The sequence below is a fragment of the Salvelinus alpinus genome, chromosome 12 (genome assembly GCF_045679555.1).
Source record: "Salvelinus alpinus chromosome 12, SLU_Salpinus.1, whole genome shotgun sequence".
Lineage (NCBI taxonomy): Eukaryota > Metazoa > Chordata > Actinopteri > Salmoniformes > Salmonidae > Salvelinus > Salvelinus alpinus.
The window spans coordinates 51,478,298-51,499,385 of NC_092097.1; the positions used below are offsets into that span (position 1 = coordinate 51,478,298).

At 45.0% G+C, this 21,088-nt stretch overlaps 1 pseudogene; it reads left to right on the top strand.

Moving 5' to 3' along the window:
* Window positions 1-1,914: 1,914 nt before the first annotated feature.
* The window catches only part of LOC139535312 (nck-associated protein 1-like), a 20,544-nt pseudogene continuing 1,370 nt past the window's right edge, over window positions 1,915-21,088 (top strand).

A 21,088-nucleotide genomic window follows, 5' to 3' on the forward strand; every position in this document is an offset into this window, starting at 1 on the left:
TAGGAGTGTCTGGAGAGCAGTGAGCATGGTGAGGAGAAGAGGGGGGACATTAGGAGTGTCTGGAGAGCAGTGAGCATGGTGAGGAGAAGAGGGGACATTAGGAGTGTCTGGAGAGCAGTGAGCATGGTGAGGAGAAGAGGGGGGACATTAGGAGTGTCTGGAGAGCAGTGAGCATGGTGAGGTGAAGAGGGGGGACATTAGGAGTGTCTGGAGAGCAGTGAGCATGGTGAGGAGAAGAGGGGGGACATTAGGAGTGTCTGGAGAGCAGTGAGCATGGTGAGGTGAAGAGGGGGGACATTAGGAGTGTCTGTAGAGCAGTGAGCATGGTGAGGAGAAGAGGGGTGATTAGGAGTGTCTGGAGAGCAGTGAGCATGGTGAGGTGAAGAGGGGTGATTAGGAGTGTCTGGAGAGCAGTGAGCATGGTGAGGTGAAGAGGGGGGACATTAGGAGTGTCTGGAGAGCAGTGAGCATGGTGAGGAGAAGAGGGGTGATTAGGAGTGTCTGGAGAGCAGTGAGCATGGTGAGGTGAAGAGGGGTGATTAGGAGTGTCTGGAGAGCAGTGAGCATGGTGAGGAGAAGAGGGGGGATTAGGAGTGTCTGGAGAGCAGTGAGCATGGTGAGGAGAAGAGGGGTGATTAGGAGTGTCTGGAGAGCAGTGAGCATGGTGAGGTGAAGAGGGGTGATTAGGAGTGTCTGGAGAGCAGTGAGCATGGTGAGGAGAAGAGGGGGGACATTAGGAGTGTCTGGAGAGCAGTGAGCATGGTGAGGTGAAGAGGGGTGATTAGGAGTGTCTGGAGAGCAGTGAGCATGGTGAGGAGAAGACGGGGGATTAGGAGTGTCTGGAGAGCAGTGAGCATGGTGAGGAGAAGAGGGGACATTAGGAGTGTCTGGAGAGCAGTGAGCATGGTGAGGAGAAGAGGGGTGATTAGGAGTGTCTGGAGAGCAGTGAGCATGGTGAGGAGAAGAGGGGGGACATTAGGAGTGTCTGGAGAGCAGTGAGCATGGTGAGGAGAAGAGGGGACATTAGGAGTGTCTGGAGAGCAGTGAGCATGGTGAGGAGAAGAGGGAACATTAGGAGTGTCTGGAGAGCAGTGAGCATGGTGAGGTGAAGAGGGGTGATTAGGAGTGTCTGGAGAGCAGTGAGCATGGTGAGGAGAAGAGGGGGGACATTAGGAGTGTCTGGAGAGCAGTGAGCATGGTGAGGTGAAGAGGGGTGATTAGGAGTGTCTGGAGAGCAGTGAGCATGGTGAGGAGAAGAGGGGGGACATTAGGAGTGTCTGGAGAGCAGTGAGCATGGTGAGGAGAAGAGGGGGGACATTAGGAGTGTCTGGAGAGCAGTGAGCATGGTGAGGAGAAGAGGGGACATTAGGAGTGTCTGGAGAGCAGTGAGCATGGTGAGGAGAAGAGGGGTGATTAGGAGTGTCTGGAGAGCAGTGAGCATGGTGAGGTGAAGAGGGGGGACATTAGGAGTGTCTGGAGAGCAGTGAGCATGGTGAGGTGAAGAGGGGGGACATTAGGAGTGTCTGGAGAGCAGTGAGCATGGTGAGGTGAAGAGAGGGGACATTAGGAGTGTCTGGAGAGCAGTGAGCATGGTGAGGTGAAGAGGGGTGATTAGGAGTGTCTGGAGAGCAGTGAGCATGGTGAGGAGAAGAGGGGACATTAGGAGTGTCTGGAGAGCAGTGAGCATGGTGAGGAGAAGAGGGGACATTAGGAGTGTCTGGAGAGCAGTGAGCATGGTGAGGAGAAGAGGGGTGATTAGGAGTGTCTGGAGAGCAGTGATTATGGTGACGTGAGGAGGAAAAAGGACAACAGAAGAGAGGGAAGGTGATCAGAGTAAAGTCTGAAACTATATTACCTATTTACCTCTGGGATAAGCTGGTGGCTCAGTGCATGACTTTCTCCAGATCCTGAGATATGTCTTCAATCATTTGCAATGCCTTTGTGAGTGATGATTCAAGGACTGAGTCTGCAGCTCTTTTCTCCCTTCTCCTCACACCCCTGCTACTACTGCTGGTGCTCTGTGGCATCGTTGAGGAGCTCACAGCCCTGCTACTACTGCTGCTGCTCTGTGGCATCGCTGAGGAGCTCACAGCCCTGCTACTACTGCTGCTGCTGCTGCTGCTCTGTGGCATTGGTGAAGAGCAAGCCAGTGCATTAGGTCTTGGAAGTGGGCCCAGGATAGAGCTTCCCAGGTCCTGCATGGAGATTGTTTCTAATGCACTGTGCAACTGGGTCCTGGACTTCCTGACGGGCCGCCCCCAGGTGGTGAGGGTAGGTAACAACATCTCCACCCCGCTGATCCTCAACACTGGGGCCCCACAAGGGTGCGTTCTGAGCCCTCTCCTGTACTCCCTGTTCACCCACGACTGCGTGGCCATGCACGCCTCCAACTCAATCATCAAGTTTGCGGATGACACTACAGTGGTAGGCTTGATTACCAACAACGACGAGACGGCCTACAGGGAGGAGGTGAGGGCCCTCGGAGTGTGGTGTCAGGAAAATAACCTCACACTCAACGTCAACAAAACAAAGGAGATGATTGTGGACTTCAGGAAACAGCAGAGGGAGCACCCCCCTATCCACATCGACGGGTCAGTAGTGGAGAAGGTGGAAAGTTTTAAGTTCCTCGGTGTACACATCACGGACAAACTGAATTGGTCTACCCACACAGACAGCGTTGTGAAGAAGGCGCAGCAGCGCCTCTTCAACCTCAGGAGGCTGAAGAAATTCGGCTTGTCACCAAAAGCACTCACAAACTTCTACAGATGCACAATCGAGAGCATCCTGTCGGGCTGTATCACCGCCTGGTATGGCAACTGCTCCGCCCACAACCGTAAGGCTCTCCAGAGGGTAGTGAGGTCTGCAGAACGCATCACCGGGGGCAAACTACCTGCCCTCCAGGACACCTACACCACCCGATGTCACAGGAAGGCCATAAAGATCATCAAGGACAACAACCACCCAAGCCACTGCCTGTTCACCCCGCTATCATCCAGAAGGCGAGGTCAGTACAGGTGCATCAAAGCAGGGACCGAGAGACTGAAAAACAGCTTCTATCTCAAGGCCATCAGACTGTTAAACAGCCACCACTAACATTTAGCGGCCGCTGCCAACATACTGACTCAACTCCAGCCACTTTAAAAATGGGAATTGATGGAAATTATGTAAAAATGTACCACTAGCCACTTTAAACAATGCCACTTAATATAATGTTTACATACCCTACATTACCCATCTCATATGTATATACTGTACTCTATATCATCTACTGCATCTTGCCATCTTTATGTAATACATGTACCACTAGCCACTTTAAACTATGCCACTTTATGTTTACATACCCTACAGTACTCATCTCATATGTATATACCGTACTCTATACCATCTACTGCATCTGCCATGCCGTTCTGTACCACCACTCATTCATATATCTTTATGTACATATTCTTTATCCCTTTACACTTGTGTGTGTGTGTAAGGTAGTAGTTGTGGAATTGTTAGGTTAGATTACTTGTTGGTTATTACTGCATTGTCGGAACTAGAAGCACAAGCATTTCGCTACACTCGCATTAACATCTGCTAACCATGTGTATGTGACTAATAAAATTTGATTTGATTTGATTTGATTTAATGCTGCACTGCAACTCAGTTTGGGAGAGTGGGTTGGGTGCAGATCACCCGTCAGTACTGGTGCAGAGGTAGTGCTTGGAGCCGGTGAACAGGCACTGGTGGGAGGCAGAGAACAAAACCAGGTGCTGTCTCTAATCACTGGTGTTTGTGCCTTGAAAATAGAAAAGTAGAGGTCTATTTAGTAGACATATCCACAACATTAATGAACATCAAATGTCATTAACTGAGACTACAATAGACTACAGTAAATAATGTAGGCCTAGCTACTCAACTCTGCTCAAGCGTTTGCAACATCTTCACTAGCTGGACCTTGCTACCAAACCTTGACTATGGTGTTACCAATGTGGGAAGCTTACGATTTTCTTTCTATGACAAAATTATGTTTGATCAAAAGTTGTAAAGATGTTCTGTTTAGTTGGTTGTCTTGCTTTCCCTGCACTAGTATGTTGCTAGGCTAGCTAGCCACTATCCAGCCAAGTAACTAGCACTAGCTGGCTAGCTATTGTTAGCAAAACATGGCTACTCTCTTCGTCGATGTTACGGATACAGGTATCCTGTGTGTATTCCTTTTCTCTCCTTCTGCCCTAGTCACAGGTGGCAGTCACCAGTCGCCAATCAGTCGCTAATCTGAATACACACCTGCTCCTTTTCCCTTACCCAATCACATCCCATTTCCCTTGGTTTAAAAGAAACCCAATCAGTTGTCTCTGGAGCTGTCTCTCTTTTGTTTTTGCTCCTACATCTCACATTGTCCATTATCATGTGAGTATGTATTGCTGTGGTGTATGGCTGTTTGTTTGTTGGTGGGAAAGGCCAAGCTAAGTCGCCCTTGGGCATACATTACCCTTAGGAAAACTTTGTCTAAGTACCATAGTTAGAACTGGGCGGACCACCCACTGTATTTTATTGGTTAGTTAGCTAGCTGTTCTTGAAGCAGGCAAGACTAGCTTAGTTTTATTTTATTTTATATTTACTAGTTCTTTCCTTGGGTCCAGCTCAGCCCCCCCCCCCCACCCCCACCCCCACCCCATTACCGTGTGTTTGAAAAATAAACCTAAAGTGTTTGACGGTAGATTTAGGTTGTCTGTTGTTTTTAGTTCTCACTGTTCCTTTTCACTGTTATGATTTGCATGAGATATGTTACGGGTCTCATTTCCATCCCCCCTAGACTGCAGGGCCAAAGGGGTTCGTAACAGTCGACTACAATAGAAAATACAACAACACACCCCATCCTTCAACAAACCCCATGCTTCATGTGCCGAACAAGCCAGCAGCAACATTTCTGGAGCAGCCTTTCCACCGGCATCTCCACTGCGCCCCTTGTTTCTTTTCTTTGCCTTGACAAACTTGTCACGAGCGCTACCCCACTTTTTCGAACAAGTGATTGGATCAGACCCCAGCGTTTCCACAATCTCCCTTCATGAATTGACATTTACATGCTGGTCTATATATAATGCATGGCTAGAATCACACTGGTGAAGGTACTTCTGTACCTCCTCTGTCAATCGATGCTCCAAGTTGTGATTCGCCATATTGAATCCAGTTTAGGCTGAATTAACAAGAAGCAGAAACTCGCATCACCTCTCCAGTTGACCAATCACAGATGAAGGGTCTTCGGCTTTCAATCTTCGGCTGGCCTTAGAGAAAAAAGAAGAAAAACAGGCGACAACCCCGAACCGAACTCCAAAACGAACAAAATCATCACAAAATGACATAATATATGCTTGAACTGTACCGATCTGTTTCGGTTGGGAAGCATACGGCCGTCTTTACCCCAGTCCCACCCCCAACCCTATTCCCATCCTCAAGCACAACCCCATTCCCAACCCTACCTACCAAGCACAACCCTAAACCCCACCCAACACCCAGCAACCCTCCTCTTCCCACCACCTCCCCTCTTTTCCTCCACCGAACTACCCCAGACAGCCTTGTTAAGGTGTCTAGCTCCCTCAGACTCAGAGTCAGTGTGAAAATAATAAACACAAGTCTATTCAGGCGGATTCTAATTGATGTCAATCATTGGTTTGCTGCTCAGTGTGGTTGATGTTGATTTATTACATAAACACACACTGAAAAATCCCTTTATCCCTCCTTACTGCTGTCTTCCCGAGAGTGAAGATCTGGGTTCAAATAATATTTGAAAAAATTTCAAATACTGTATGCTTCCTTGATGGAGTTTGTGTGGTGCAATGAAACCAGGAGCATAGACTTAAAAGTGCATACCCCAAGAATCTGGCACACCATGCAGGCTAAAACAAACACATTGTATTTTGTTTTACAAAATACAAACACAAAAATGCTTTCAAATACTATTTGAACCCAAGACTGCTGAGAAGTTCTCTGCTGAGAGAGTTTGTTGGATCTGGTTCAGAAAGGCAGAAAATTACACATGGTTGCCGAATAGCTGGAACTTTCTCTAGTGTGCTTGTCTGTCTTTTGGTAAGCCATTATGTCTAATGTGTAAATAGCTGTGTTTGTTATGTATCTCAGAGCTGTTTGCCAGGTTAATGGAGACCGTATGGTTGGAGCCAGGAGGGAAAGAGTCTGTACGCGGGCAGAAATCTGGAAACACATTTGTATTGTCCATTATTATACTTATGTGACAAGGTGTCAAAATATAGGAAATTATTTGAATTGCGCTTTCAAGTCTTGAAATAATTGTTTTCATATATAAATTGAAATTTTGTGAATGTGTTGTGTATAGTTTATGAATGTGTTATGACGTCATTATAGTGTTACCAAACAAACACATATATAAATAGACAATGAAATAACTATTGAGCTATCTGTATTTCATGTTTAAGAATGAAAACACCAAATGAATCCCCAGCTCTCAGGACCATTTTGTGTGAATTTATAAAGCCTACTATAACGGGGAATGAGCGGACAGACAGACGGAGGTGGAAGCCTGCCACTAAGAGCTGATGCAATGGAACTCTTAGCTCCTATGGACAGTTTCCCAGACCCAGGTTAAGCCTGGTCCCAGATCTGTTTGTGCTGTTTTGCCAAGTCCATGTGACAATGACCATAGGAGTTAGCAAGACAGCACGGACACATCTGTTACCAGACTAGGTTAAGTCTATATATTCCTGGAATGTAAAAGTAGTTCAAATGGAGATTCTCGTTTGAGCATGCTTTTCAAGTTCAGGAATAAACTAGGCTTCATCTGGGTCTGGGAAACCAAACAGGCCCATACTGTACTGCAACATGCTGATCACCTCAACCACCAGCAGGTATAGGGTGACATCTAGTGGCGACTGATGGAACAGCACTCTCTACTGCTCATATGGGGTAATAGCTGAAACTGTATCTATTTTCAAAAAGGATAGCTATTGTCACCTGTCACTGGCAAACCTGTTGTAGTGCCTGTACTAACAGGTGATTATATCCTAGTTATAGAGACCACAATTGAATCAGCATTATGCACAAAGTTGTTACTGGGCTGTCTCCCCCCCGGCCGTGATTTGGAGTCCCATTGGGCAGCGCACTAATCCCCTCAGGAGGCTGAAAGGATTTGGCATGGGCCCTCAGATCCTCAAAAAGTTCTACAGCTGCACCATTGAGAGCATCTTGACTGGATGCATCACCGCTTGGTATGGCGAGGTGCTTGGCCTCAATTTCCTTTAGTCCACGGTCAGCTCCTTTGTCTTACTGATGTTGAGGAAGAGGTTGTTGTCCTGGCACCACACTGCCAGGTCTCCGACCTCCTCCCTATAGGCTGTCTCATCGTTGACGGTGATCAGGCCTACCACTGTAGTGTCGTCAGCAAACTTAATGATGGTGTTGGAGTCGTGTGCGGCCACTCTGTCATGGGTGAACAGGAAGTACAGGATGGGACTAAGCACGCACCACTGAGGGGCCCCCATGTTAAGGATCAGTGCGGCAGATGTGTTGTCTACCCTTACCACCTGGGGGCGGCCCGTCAGGAAGTCCAGAATTCAGTTGCAGAGGGAGGTGTTCAGTCCCTGGGTCCTTAGCTTAGTGATGACCAGCATTCTCACGTAGGTGTTCCTTTGGTCCAAGTGGCAAGGTCAGCATGGAGTGCAATAGAGATTGCTTCATTTGTGGATCTGTTGGGTGGTATGTGAATTAGAGTGGGTCTAGGGTTTCTGGGATGATGGTGTTGATGTGAGACATGACCAGCCTTTCAAAATATTTCATGGCTACAGATGTGAGTGCTACGGGGCAGTAGTCATTTAGGCAGGTTACCTTCGTTTTCTTGGGCACAGGGACTATGGTGTTCTGCTTGAAACATGTAGGTTTTACAAACTCGTTCTGGGACAGGTTGAAAATGTCAGTGAAGACACTTGCCAGTTGGTCAGCGCATGCTCTGAGTACGTGTCCTGATAGTCCGTCTGTCCCTTCGCCCTTGGGAATGTTAACCTGTTTAAACCTGTCTTACTCACATCGACTATTGTCGTCCAGAACAGGTGGAAAAGAAGCAAATTAGTTTAGGCACTACATGTCAGGAACCGAATAAGCACATTAGATTATACTAAATTCACACACAAGTTTTAGTTCATTTCCTGAAATTAGTGAATTCATCAAAATGTCAATGACACCCCCCCCCCCCCTGGTTGTGTTCCAGACATGCCCGGTTCTGTTCCAGACATGCCCGGTTCTGTTCCAGACATGCCCGGTTCTGTTCCAGACATGCCCGGTTCTGTTCCAGACATGCCCGGTTCTGTTCCAGACATGCTCGGTTCTGTTCCAGACATGCCCGGTTCTGTTCCAGACATGCTCGGTTCTGTTCCAAGCTTCGGCCACAATACCTGATGGACAAGACCATGGAAGCATCTTTCAAATACATCAACAAGAACATCAACAAGAAGCTCCTCAACATCAACTTCAGGGGAAACAGTGTAAGTAGCTACACTCAATCCACCACAATAATCGTATACATTTTATATATATAATGATCATCTGAAAAATGTGTCTAATCTGATGTGAATTGTTATCATTAATGAAAGCGGTAGCATCTGACAGGCATCCAGATACAGGAGTCTGAGGTGATGACCACCATGTTCCGTTACTATGACTTCAAACTAAATCAAACTTCATTAGTCACATGCGCCGAATACAACAACCTTACCGTGAAATGCTTACTTAATTAAAAGCCTTTAACCAACAGAGCAGTTCAAGAAGAGATAAGAAAATATTTACCAAATCAAATTATTAAAAAATGAACACAATAAAATAACAATAATGAGGTCATATACAGGGGGTACCGGTACCGAGTCAATATGAGGGTGTACAGGTTAGTCGAAGTAATTTGTACATGTAGGTAGGGGATGACGTGACTATGCATAGATAATAACAGTGAGTAGCAGCAGTGTCAAGTGGGTGTCAATGTAAATAGTTTGTGTGGACATTTTATTAATTGTTCAGCAGTCTTATGGCTTGGGGGTAGAAGCTGTTAAGGAGCCTTTTGGTCCTAGACTTGGCGCTCAGGTACCGCTTGACGTGCGGTAGCAGAGAGAACAGTCTATGACTTGGGTGACTGGAGTCTTTGACACTTTTTTGAGCTTTCTTCTGACACCGCCTAGTATATAGGTCCTGAATGGCAGGAAGTTTGGCCCCAGTGATGTACAAGGCCGTACGCACTACCCTCTGTAGCACCTTATGGTCAAATGCCAAGCAGTTGCCATACCAATCGGTCAGGATGCTCTCGATGGTGCAGCTGTAGAACTTTTTGAGGATCTGGGGACCCACGCAAATCTTTTCAGTCTCCTGAGGGGAAAAAGGTATTGTCGTGCCCTCTTCACGATTGTCTTGGTGTGTTTGGCCCATGATAGTTTGTTGGTGATGTGGACACCAAGGTACTTGAAACTCTCTATCCGCTCCACTGCAGCCCCGTCAATGTTAACCTCTTAAGAATCCGCCCCTTTTTTTCAATTTTCGCCTAAAATGACATACCCAAATCTAACTGCCTGTAGCTCAGGCCCTGAATATGCATATTCTTGGTACCATTTGAGAGGAAACACTTTGAAGTTTGTGGAAATGTGAAAGGAATGTAGGAGAATATAACACAATAGATCTGGTAAAAGATAATAGAAAGAAAAAACTGACGGTTCTTTTGTATTTTTTTTGTACCATCATCTTTGAAATGCAAGAGAAAGGCCATAATGTATTATTCCAGCCCAGGTGCAATTTTGATTTTGGCCACTAGATGGCATCAGTGTATTCGCAAAGTTTTAGACTGATCCAATGAACCATTGCCTTTCATGTTCAAAATTGTGCACTCTCCAATAGTATGGTATTCGTTCACTGTAATAGCTACTGTAAATTGGACAGTGCAGTTAGATTAACACGAATGTAAACTTTCTGCCAATATCAGATATGTCTATGTCCTGGGAAATGTTGTTGTTACTTACAACCTCATGCTAATCGCATTAGCCTACGAGATGTTAATGGGGGCCTGTTCGGCCCACCTTTTCCGGCTTTTTTGTCTTGCTCACATTTTCAGGATCATGTTTATGAACTGCTGAATACAATTGATGCCTGCCAGTGCTTCTTCATAGATGGCATGGAGTTCAGGGTGAGTCTTTCTATACCAGTGTTTCCCAAACCTCTATGTCAATAGCCCCAGCCAGGTCCACTTATTTGATCAAACTCCATGCTTTCCTCTTACAGTCTTTCTATACCAGTGTTTCCCAAACTCTCTTCCAGTACCCCCAGCCAGGTCCACTTATTTTATGTATTGCAGGTCAACTAATCATCAAGCTCTTCATTAGTTGATGTTCTGGAATAAATTAAATATGAGGAACTGTTCCATCCAGGTATCACTGCATTGGTATTCAAAGCACAAAACAAAAACATTTCCAAACTGGATTAACATATAAAGTGTTTGTTTCTCTCGCCCAACTGAAATAATATACTTTTAAGGGGAGTCAAATCGAGTTATTTTATTGTACAGAGGAAATTGTGTCCTGTGCCTCCTTCCTGTGACGAAGGTTTGTAGGGTGGTCATGTAATAATAAAGAGTATTATGATGATAATAAAATAAAACACATCAATCTATCACCCAATTTCAGAATAGAAAATAGAAAAATATCTTAATGATGATACAACAAAATAATGCACTATGACGTCTCACCCAATTTTGTGGCATTTCTTTTTTAACCCACTATTTCGTGGTATCCAATTGGTAGTTACACTCTTGTCTCGTCGCTGCAACTCCTATATGGACTCAACCCAACCAAGCTGCACTGCTTCTTGACACAATGCATACTTAACCCGGAATCCAGCCGCACCAATGTGTCAAAGGAAACACCTGGCGTGCACTGCTCCCAGCCTGCCACAGGAGTCACTAGTGCGCAATGGGACAAGGACATCCCTGCCGGCCAAACCCTCTCCTAACCCAGACAATGCTGGGCCAATTGTGCGCCGACCCGTGGGTCTCCAGGTCGCGGCCGGCTGCGACAGAGCCTGGACTCGAACCCAGAATCTCTAGTGGCTGCGCCACTCGGGAGGCCCTTTGGCTGTTGTATTTCTATAAAGCCTGTATAATATATAACGAACACATAACTCAAATAGCTTTTTAAAAATGTATTGTGTTGTGGAAATGCATAAGTGTGGGTCTCCACATTCTGGAGTTTTGAAATCAGTGGAATTAGAGTATGATAGCTAAAAAGATGGAGGAAACACCTGTCTCCTGATTACATCTTCAAACTAAGGGTAACCGTGGCATGGCATTCCTGACAGGGAGACTCGTCCATGCACAATGATGTATACAGGTAAAACAGTCTAGCGTGAGCTAGCTAACGTTACATTTTCAGATATTACACGGACCTAGCTTCCAGCGCCGACAGAGATGGCCGCCTCGCTTCGCGTTCTTAGGAAACTGTGCAGTATTTAGTTTTTTTATGTATTATTTCTTACATTGTTACCCCAGGAAATCTTAAGTTTTATTACATACAGCCGAGAAGAACTAATGGATATAAGAGCAACGTTAACTCACCAACATTACGACCAGGAATACGACTTTCCCAAAGCGGATCCTCTGTTTGGTCCACCACCCAGGACAATGGATCGGATCCCAGCCGGCCCAAAACAACGGCGCCGCAGAAGGGGCAGACGGAGCGGTTGTCTGGTCAGGCTCCGTAGACGGGCACATCGCGCACCACTCCCGAGTATACTACTCGCCAATGTCCAGTCTCTTGGCCACAAGGTATCCAGTCTCTTGACCACAAGGTAGACGAAATCCGAGCAAGGGTTGCCTTCCAGAGAGACATCAGAGATTGTAACTTTCTTTGTTTCAAGGAAACATGGCTCACTAGGGATCCGTAATCAGAGTCAGTACAGCCACCTGGTTTCTTCACACATCGCGCCAACAGAAACAAACATCTCTCTGGTAAGAAGAGGGGCGGGGGTGTATGCCTTATGATTAACGAATCTGGAAATAGGGCTCCGTAAATTTGATCAGCATATCGAATGCGCGACCCGGGCTGGCAATACCCTAATTCATTGTTATTCTAACTTCCGCGATGCATACAAAGCCCTCCCCCGCCCTCCTTTCGGAAAATCTGACCACAACTCCATTTTGCTGCTCCCAGCCAATAGACAGAAACTCAAACAGGAAACGCCCGTGCTCAGGTCTGTTCAACGCTGGTTCGACCAATCGGATTCCACGCTTTAAGATTGCTTCAATCACGTGGACTGGGATATGTTCCGCATAGCATCGGACAACAACATTGATGAATACGCTGATTCGGTGAGCGAGTTTATTAGCAAGTGCATCGGTGATGTTGTACCCACAGCGACAATTAAAACCTTCCCCAACCAGAAACCGTGGATTGACGGCAGCATTTGCGCAAAACTGAAAGCGTGAACCACGGCTTTTAATCAGGGCAAGGCGACCGGAAACATGACCGAATACAAACAGTGTAGCTATTCCCTCCGCAAGGCAATCAAACAAGCTAAGCGTCAGTATAGAGACAAAATAGAGTCACAATTCAACGGCTCAGACACAATTCAACGGCTCAGAGAGATATGTGGCAGGGTCTACAGTCAATCACGGACTACAAAAAGAAAACCAGCCCCGTCACGGACCACGATGTCTTGCTCCAAGACAAACTAAACAACTTCTTTGCTCGCTTTGAGGACAATCCAATGCCACTGACATGGCCCGCTACCAAAACCTGCGGGCTCTCCTTCACTGCAGCCAACGTGAGTAAAACATTTAAACATGTTAACCCTCGCAAGGCTGTCAGCCCAGACGGCATCCCTAGCCGCGTCCTCAGAGCATGCGCAGACCAGCTGGCTGGTGTGTTCACAGACATATTCAATCAATCCCTATCCCAGTCTGCTGTGCTCACATGCTCCAAGATGGCCACCATTGTCCCTGTTCCCAAGAAAGCTAAGGTAACTGAGCTAAATTACTATCGCCCTGTAGCACTCACTTCCGTCATCATGAAGTGCTTTAAGAGACTAGTCAAGGATCATATCACCTCCACCTTACCTGACACCCTAGATCCACTCCAATTTGCTTACCACCCCAATAGAGCCACAGACAACGCAATCGCAATCACACTGCACACTGCCCTAACCCATCTGGACAAGAGTAATAACTATGTAAGAATGCTGTTCATCGACTACAGCTCAGCTCAGACCCTGGGTCTCGACCCTGCCCTGTGCATCTGGGTCCTAGACTTCCTGACAGGCCGCCCCCAGGTGGTGAGGGTAGGAAACAAAATCTCCACCCCGCTGATCCTCAACACTGGGGCCCCATAAGGGTGCGTTCTCAGCCCTCTCCTGTACTCCCTGTTCAACCATGACTGTGTGGCCATGCACACCACCAACTCAATCATCAAGACGACACTACAGTGGTAGACTTGATTACCAACAACGACGAGATGGCCTACAGGGAGGAGGTGAGGGCCCTCGGAGTGGAAAATAACCTCACACTCAATGTCAACAAAACAAAGGAGATGATCGTGGACTTCAGGAAACAGCAGAGGGAGCCCCCTATCCACATCCACGGGACAGTAGTGGAGAAGGTGGAAAGTTTTAAGTTCCTCGGCGTACACATCACGGACAAACTGAAATGGTCCACCCACACAGACAGCGTGGTGAAGAAGGCACAGTAGCGCCTCTTCAACCTCAGGAGGCTGAAGAAATTAGTCTTGTCACCAAAAACACTCAAACTTTTACAGATGCACAATCGAGAGCGTCCTGTCGGGCTGTATCACCGCCTGGTACGGCAACTGCTCCGCCCACAACCGCAAGGCTCTCCAGAGGGTAGTGAGGTCTGCACAACACATCACAGGTGGCAAACTACCTGCCCTCCAGGACACCTACACCACCCGATGTCACAGGAAGGCCAAAAAGATCATCAAGGACAACAACCACCCGAGCCACTGCCTGTTCACCCCGCTATCATCCAGAAGGTGAGGTCAGTACAGGTGCATCAAAGCTGGGACCGAGAGACTGAAAAACAGCTTCTATCTCAAGGCCTTCAGACTGTTAAACAGCCATTACTAACATTGAGTGGCTGCTGCCAACATACTTACTCAAATCTCTAGCCACTTTAATAATAAAAAATTGGATGTAATAAATGTATCACTAGCCACTTTAAACAATGCACTTTATATAATGTTTACATACCCTACATTACTCATCTCATATGTATATACTGTACTCTATACTATCTACTGCATCTTGCCTATGCCGTTCGGCCATCGCTCATCAATATATTTTTTTGTACATATTCTTATTTATTACTTTACACTTGTGTGTATAAGGTAGTTGTTGTGAAATTGTTAGATTACTTGTTAGATATTACTGCATGGCCGGAACTAGAAGCACAAGCATTTCGCTACACTCGCATTAACATCTGCTAACCATGTGTATGTGACAAATAACATTTGATTTGATTTCTAATTTTGACAGAAAGTAGTTTCATTTCAAGCTAAAGTGTACTGTTAGCTAGCTAGCTAACGTTAGCTGCTTGCTCCCTAGCTGACGTTATTTTTCATTTCCCAGAGCTGTGTGCTATTCTAGGTAGCTAGCTTACATTGAACATGGTTGGTTAGCTCCCAGCACTGTGCCGGTGTCAGTAAACGTCTGCAAAAAAGCGTAATGAAATTGTTGCCAGCGGAGATGGTTAGGCTGTTTTCATGTTATCCAGGAGGTAAACAAATCATCGGCCAGAGCGCCGTGTGTGTGTGCTTTGAGAGCAAAACGTGATGGGTGGGGCTAAAGCTTAAGAGGGTGTGAACGATGCTGAATGGGTGTAGACAAAGAAGAGCTCTTCACTAGATAGCAAAACATTCAAAGGCCATTTTCTCAAAAGTGAGTTTACAAGTTGATCAACTTTCAAAGCAGAATTACTTTCCCATTGTTCCTCAACTGCAGTGTATGACATACCATTTTGTAGCTCTGAGTCTCTACTTTTATATAATGTAAAAAACTATGTTTAAAATTTTGCTACAGAAGACTGATTCCAGGTGGTGAGTCAGCATCAACCCACTGCATTATTTGACGTCTCTCCTGGCTGTACCGAGTCTGTCTTCTGACTACAGACTAACACTTTTTCAGGATCATATTTATGAACTGCTGAATAAAATTCAACACTAGTGGATTTGTCCCTTAGGGCCACCGTAGGTGTCACACAGCACATGATAACTTGTAAGTTAGTTATCATGTTAACCTACTTTGTAACCCGCATCATTAATTCATTCAGTAATTCAATAATCGACTCACTTACTCATTCATCTATTCATTCATTATTTCAGCAATTCATTAATTCACTCACTAACTCACTCATTCAGTAATTCAGTAATTCATTCATCAGGCAGTCCATTTTTACTTCACCAAGAACTACCTGGAGCTCATCGTCACCTACACGTCCATCGTTGTCATGTTGTCACGTATTGATGAAGGTCCTGATGGCCATATACAACTGTGCTCATGAGACGCCCAACGGAAACAGGTAAGACCGGTTACATCTACCATCTATTTAAAGACAGTCGATTCAGGAAGGGATTCGGCATACAAATTTAAGAATAGAAACAGTGCTCATTGAAAATTATATTCTTTCATTGACATTTCTGAACAGACAATGAATTAATTTATTTTCATTGACATTTCTGAACAGACAAGGAATTAATTTATTTTCATATGCAAATATATAACCAGATCACATACTCACACTGCAAGCTCATTTCACTCTCAATTCAATTCATGCTAGAAATAATCAGACATAGGCTTTTTCCACTCATTCAATAGAGGATGGCATTTCAACATACATTTATGATTTAAAAAAAATCTGATGTTCTCATCAGGATGGCATTAGCGTAAGCTAAGCAAATGCCCAGTCACGACAACTTCACTTCTCTTAGCCATCGATATAGCCATGCATCTCAAAGATGATTACCCATAATTGCACACAGTTGTCTCCTCAACTAATAACTGGTTAATTGGCAGTAACAACACATCTGTCCCTTCCTGTCCAACCTTTCCCAGAGTGAAAAGCAGTACACTGACATTTTGAGTCTTCCCATTTCATGCCATATTTATTTATATCTACAAAATGGCAGGAGGAAGTTTATATTGATCAAAGATGCCGAGGAGGAGGAAATACAACAGGGAACAAAGAAATTGAATGTCACAGCAATTTTCCACCAGTCCCTTCATAATACGCCTCAGTAGCTTGGAGATAGAGAGTTGTGATCAAGCTAACGGAGTTTAGAAGGAGAGGTGTAACACCACAGTAGTGGAGAATGCCTCTCCTTCATCTCCTAATCAAAAACTGGTAAGTAGTAATGACAGAATGGGGAATTTGATTAACTTTTTGTGTGGCTGATGCCAACACAGGGTACTGCTGTTTGTATGACTTAGTGCTGTACATGACAGTGTAAGTGTAGACATGCATGAATGTGTGGTTGATTGGCTAAGTCATGCGTGATTAATTGATTGATCCTTCAGTGACCTTGCGTATCCCCGCCTGGCTCAGATGTTCCTGAAGAGTGAACTGCCCATGAAGAAACTCACTGAGGAGTTCGGACCTCACACTATGGTAATGTCAACTGTATGTTAACTAGGGTATATTCACTAGGGTATATTCACTAGGGTGTATTCATCTGGGTATATTCGCTAGGGTATATTTACAGGTGTATATTGACTAGGGTATGTTGACTAGGGTATGTTCACTAGGGTATATTCACTAGGGTATGTTCACTAGGGTATATTCACTAGGGTATATTCACTAGGGTATATTCACTAGGGTATGTTCACTAGGGTATATTCACTAGGGTATATTCACTAGGGTATATTCACTAGGGTATATTCACTAGGGTATGTTCACTAGAGTATATTCACTAGGGTATGTTCACTAGAGTATATTCACTAGGGTATATTCACTATGGTATTTTCACTAGGGTGTATTCAATAGGGTATATTAACTAGGGCATTTTCACTTGGGTATATTCACTAGGTTATATTCACTAGGTTATATTCTCACTAGGGTATATTCACTAGGGTATATTCACTAGGGTATATTCATCTGGATATATTCATCTGGATATATTCACTAGGGTATATTCACTGGGGTATATTCACTAGGGTATATTCACTAGAATATATTCACTAGAGTATATTCACTAGAGTATGTTCACTAGGGTATATTCACTAGGGTATATTCACTAAAGTATATTCAGTAGAGTATATTCACTAGGGTATATTCACTAGAGTATATTCACTAGGGTATATTCACTAGGGTATATTCACTAGAGTATATTCACTAGAGTATGTTCACTAGGGTATATTCACTAGGGTATATTCACTAAGGAATATCGACGAAGGTAATGTTAATAACTGTATGTTCACTAGGGTATATTCACTAGGGTGTATTCACGAGAGTATATTCACGGGGGTATATTCACTAGGGTATATTCACTAGGGTATATTCACTAGGATATATTCACTAAGGAATATGGACTAAAGTAATGTTAACTGTATGTTCACTAGGGTATATTCACTAGGGTGTATTCACGAGAGTATATTCACTAGGGTATATTGACTAGGAAATATTCTTGTTTTTGAGAGAAAAGCAATTTTTTTGGTCCATTAAAATAAAATAAAATAAATCAGAAATACAGTGTAGACATTGTTAATGTTGTAAATGACTATTATAGCTGGAAACGGCTGATTTTTTATGGAATATTACTTAAGCGTACAGAGGCCCATTATCAGCAACCATCACTCCTGTGTTCCAATGGCACATTGTGTTAGCTAATCCAAGTTTATCATTTTAAATGGCTAATTGATCATTAGAAAACCAATTTGCAATTATGTTAGCACAGCTGAAAACTGCTGTCCTGATTAAAGAAGCAATAAAACTGGCCTTCTTTAGACGTTGAGTATCTGGAGAATCAGCGTTTATGGGATCGATTACAGGCTCAAAATGGCCAAAAACAAAAGGCTTTGTTCTGAAACTTGTGTATATTCTTGTTCTGAGAAATGAGGCAGAGTTGCAAAGAAAAAGTCATATCTCAGACTGGCCAATAAAAAGTAAAGATTAAGATGGGCAAAATAAAACAGACACGGGAGAAAGATATGGCTTTTTCTTTGCCACTCTGCCTAGAAGGCCAGCATCCTGGAGTTGCCTCTTCACTGTTGACGTTGATACTGGTGTTATGCGGGTACTATTTAATGAAGCTGTCAGTTGAGGTCTTGTGAGGCGTCTGTTTCTCAAACTAGTGTACTAATGTACTTGTCCTCTTGCTCAGTTGTGCAGCGGGGCCTCCCACTCTTTCTATTCTGGTTAGGGCCAGTTTGCACTGTTCTCGCGCCCACCCTCTCCCTCCCACCTTATCCCTCCTTCCCCACCCTTCTCCCCCCTCTCCCTCCCACCTTATCCCTCCTTCCCCACCCTTCTCCCACCTCTCCCTCCCACCTTATCCCTCCTTCCCCACCCTTCTCCCCCCTCTCCCTCCCACCTTATCCCTCCTTCCCCACCCTTCTCCCCCCTCTCCCTCCCACCTTATCCCTCCTTCCCCACCCTTCTCCCCCTCTCTTCCCAGGCTGTGATGGAGGCCCCGCTGTCCCTGCAGATGTTGCACCCCAGGAGGAACCTTCCAGCAGAACAGTGGAACAGCGCTTCTTAGTCTCCTCAGCGAAACCCGCTACCATGCTGGAGCCTGCCACATGCGACACCATGAGACCCTCCTTTATCTCCTCTCTTCCCCTCTTCTCTTCTGTTCTCCTCTCCTCTGGATGTTGTCTACTGTGACTCCGTGAAACTGTCCCTTCCCCTTTTCTCCTCAAATCGGTTTTCTTTTCTCTTTGTCTCTTCTCCTCTGTTCTGCTCCGCTCTGTTCTGTTCCGCTCTGTTCCGCTCTGCTGTTTTGGCTCTGCTCTGTTCTTCTGTGTTCTGCGCTGTCCTGCTCTGTTCTATTTTCTTCTATTCTCCCTCTTCTCTTCTCCTTTCCTATTTTATTTTCCTCTCCTCTCCTCCTCTCTTGACTGCCCTTTCCATGTCCAGCATGCTGATTTTCAAAGGCAGCTGCTGAAGTCTTTGAAGTACCAATGCGCTCTATGTTCACTGTTAGTCTCTGGGTCCTGTGGCTCTCTACGTTAATCTCTGGGCCCTGTGACTCTCTACATGTTAATCTCTGGGCCCTGTGACTCTCTACATGTTAATCTCTGGGCCCTGTGACTCTCTACATGTTAATCTCTGGGCCCTGTGACTCTACATGTTCATCTCTGGGCCCTGTGACTCTCTACATGTTAATATCTTGGTCCTGTGACTCCCTACATGTTAATCTCTTGGTCCTGTGACTCTCTACATGTTAATCTCTTGGTCCTGTGACTCTCTACATATTAATCTCTTGGTCCTGTGACTCCCTACATGTTAATCTCTTGGTCCTGTGACTCTCTACATGTTAATCTCTTGGTCCTGTGACTCTCTACATGTTAATCTCTTGGTCCTGTGACTCTCTACACGTTAATCTCTTGGTCCTGTGACTCTCTACATGTTAATCTCTTGGTCCTGTGACTCTCTACATGTTAATCTCTTGGTCCTGTGACTCTCTACATGTTAATCTCTTGGTCCTGTGACTCTCTACATGTTATTTTCTAGGCCCTGTGGCTCTCTACATGTTAATCTCCTGGTCCTGTGGCTCTCTACATGTTATTTTCTAGGCCCCGTGACTCCCTACATGTTAATCTCCTGGTCCTGTGACTCTCTACATGTTATTTTCTAGGCCCTGTGGCTCTCTACATGTTAATCTCCTGGTCCTGTGGCTCTCTACATGTTATTTTCTAGGCCCTGTGACTCCCTACATGTTAATCTCCTGGTCCTGTGACTCTCTACATGTTATTTTCTAGGCCCTGTGGCTCTCTACATGTTAATCTCCTGGTCCTGTGGCTCTCTACATGTTAATCTCTTGGTCCTGTGACTCTCTACATGTTAATCTCCTGGTCCTGTGACTCCCTACATGTTAATCTCCTGGTCCGGTGACTCTCATCATGTTAATCTCTGGGCCCTGTGACTCTCTACATGTTAATCTCTTGGTCCTGTGACTCCCTACATGTTAATCTCTTGGTCCTGTGACTCCCTACATGTTAATCTCCTGGTCCTGTGACTCTCTACATGTTATTTTCTAGGCCCTGTGACTCTCTACATGTTAATATCTTGGTCCTGTGACTCTCTACATGTTAATCTCTTGGTCCTGTGACTCTCTACATGTTAATCTCTTGGTCCTGTGACTCTCTACATGTTAATCTCCTGGTCCTGTGACTCTCTACATGTTAATCTCTTGGTCTTGTGACTCCCTACATGTTAATCTCCTGGTCCTGTGACTCTCTACATGTTACTTTCTAGGCCCTGTGGCTCTCTACATGTTAATCTCTGGGCCCCGGGGCTCTCTACATGTTAATCTCCTGGTCCTGTGACTCTCTACATGTTAATCTCTGGGCCCTGTGACTCCCTACATGTTAATCTCCTGGTCCTGTGACTCTCTACATGTTATTTTCTAGGCCCTGTGGCTCTCTACATGTAAAGAAACAATGCATTCAACACGTCTGTAGTCACAAGCTGGATGTAGTCATTGCATAGGAATATGGGACCAAATAGGCCTACGAAACCTTTGACTTCTGCAATACACGTTAAGTGAATTAGTGCAAACACTTTTGACAAATAGATACATAAACTGCTTTCATTTATAAATGGTAAAAAAATACATGTATGAACATACCCTAAAGTGAAAGGTGTCATTTTGTAATGTCGCCTCATATGAAACATTTGATCTCATGTCCAAAATGCTGGTGTATAGAGCCCAAAAAATTATAAATATATACAGACGGGAGTGTATCTGGGAATGATCTTACTGCCGTAGGGTCGACTTATGAACTTGGGTTTTCCACAGATGGCATGAGTACTTGTCCTTACAGGTGATGGAGCGCAGGATACTTTGTGAGTACTAGCTTTCATCTTCAGACTCAGGAGCCGGTATAG